This window comes from Lontra canadensis, unplaced genomic scaffold (genome assembly GCF_010015895.1).
Source record: "Lontra canadensis isolate GAN:19392208 unplaced genomic scaffold, GSC_riverotter_1.0 scaffold33, whole genome shotgun sequence".
Lineage (NCBI taxonomy): Eukaryota > Metazoa > Chordata > Mammalia > Carnivora > Mustelidae > Lontra > Lontra canadensis.
The window spans coordinates 4,587,842-4,590,167 of NW_022631027.1; the positions used below are offsets into that span (position 1 = coordinate 4,587,842).

Below are 2,326 nucleotides of genomic sequence, written 5' to 3' on the forward strand. Positions count from 1 at the left end.
TGTCTTGGCTGTGTCATGTCATCAACCTAAAAATAGATGCTAATTAACAAGGTTATTTCTAACTTACATTGTTAAAAAGAGAGGAAAACAGTGATGAAACACTGAGAGTATCAAATTAACCAAGGATGGAACCAACTTCTAGTTCAAAATTCCCACCTCACAGACATTGAATTCACTAAATAGTCTTTTTTTTTTTTTTTTGTAAATCAGATAGTCATTATCCAAATTTCCTATCCCTGATGTGATAATATAGTGTGATGAGACATGCCCCAACAGAACACAAATTGACTTTTGGAGTCCAGATGCTACATGGAGTGTGTGGATGGTAAAGCAAATATCTCACTCTATTATCTGTTGTCTCTGAACCAACAGATTACATGGTTCACTGACTAGCTGAATAACTTTTAGACAGTTTGCTCATGTCTATTTACACATATTCTACAGAAATATATTAACAACTGAGGAACAGCTGTAAAAATTATATGGCAAGACGGACAGATGAGAGTGACAATCTCTCCATGTACATTTCTGCAGAGAAGACGAAAGTTTTACATGGTAAAGGAAACGGGGGAAAACACACATATGCACATCTGTATGTTGCTGCCACTACAAAGTGTGAATTCCATACAGTAATACAGGCAGTCAAAGAAAGCACATCATAAAATCTCCTGGAGACTCTTTCCATCTGTCTGGGATATTACTATAATATGTATCTTTACAGCGATGGGTTTAAGATTTATGTTTGTGCTCTAAAATATTCTACTGGACAACTGTATATCCTAATGAAAAAGCCACTTTTCATAATCCATTTGAGAACCAAAGAAATAGTGAAAGTTTTCTGGTTCACATTTTTACTTTAAAAATATTTATTCTCGAGAGCACATGCAGAGGTGGTGCAGAGCACTTTGGCACTCAGCGGTTCAGGAATGTGTGCTTTCTGAGAGGCTGCAGCAGAGCCTCCATATAGAAGGCACGAGAGGTTGGCAGCTTTGAATGAAGCACATTGAACAATGGCAACAGCTAGGAGTCATGAGCGACAGCAGCGAGAACTATGGCGAGGGGAAACCCGTTCTGTTTCCAGAAGTGGAAGTGCTCATGGATCTGGGAAATCTGCAAGGCATACCCCAGCAAGGTCTCGCTCCAAGGAAGATTCCAGGCGTTCCAGATCAAATTCCAGGTCCAGATCTGAATCTAGGTCTAGATCCAGAAGAAGTTTTCGAAGGCATTACACAAGATCAAGATCTTGGTCTCGCTCCCATAGACGATCCCGTAGCAGGTCTTACAATTGAGATTATCGAAGACGGCCTAGCCACCGTCATTCTTCCATGTCCACTCGCAGGCGTCATGTTGGGAATTGGGCAAATCCTGATCCAACTGCTGTCTTGGAGTATTTGGATTGAGCTTGTACACTACAGAAAGAGATCTAAGAGAAGTATTCTCTAAATATGGCCCCATTGCTGATGTGTCCATTGTATATGACCAGCAGTCTAGACATTCAAGAGGATTTGCCTTTGTGCATTTTGAAAATGTAGATGATGCCAAGGAAGCAAAAGAGTGTGCCAATGGAATGGAACTTGATGGATGTAGGACCAGAGTTGATTTCTCTATAACAAAAAGACCACATACCCCGACACCAGGGATTTACATGGGGAGATCTACCTATGGCAGCTCACGCTGTCAGGATTACTATGACAGGATATGATCGAGGCTATGATGAGCGAGACTACTACAGCAGATCACACGGAGGAGGAGGAGGAGGAGGATGGACAGCTGCTCAAGACAGGGATCAGATTTACAGAAGGTGGTCACCTTCTCCTTACTATAGTCACGGAGGATACAGATCACGTTCTAGATCTCAATCATACTCACCTCATCGCTATTAAAGCATGAAGTTGAAGACTTTCTGAAGCCTACCCTAGAGTTGGGATATTGTTCATGGACAATATTTTTTTATTGTCTCCTGTTTAAAAAGTGAACAGTGCCTAGTGAAGTTAGATGACTTTTACACCTTTAATGATGACTACTTTTGGTTGTTTTCATTCTGCATTTGTATATTTCGATGCTTTGTTCCAAGTTAAGTGTTTTCAGAAAAGTATGTTTTGCATCTATTTTTTTACCGTCTAAATTTTGACTGCTGAGAAGTTTCTATTGTACTAGTCTTCATTTAAAAGGTTTTTCTACTGAATCCAGGGTATTCTGAACATCGAAGCCTGTGTGTAAAATGCTACCAACTGGTAAAAAGTAACAATAAAGTTTGGTTTTTACTTTTCTTTCTAACATCAGTGCTTAGCAAAACTGTTCAGATTAGGTTGTCAGTAATAGATTT

General features: G+C 39.7%; 1 pseudogene; it reads left to right on the plus strand.

Annotated features, from left to right (window-relative positions):
- Nucleotides 1-1,029: 1,029 nt before the first annotated feature.
- Nucleotides 1,030-1,998, plus strand: LOC116873472 (annotated as a pseudogene).
- The last annotated feature ends 328 nt before the right edge of the window (nt 1,999-2,326 follow it).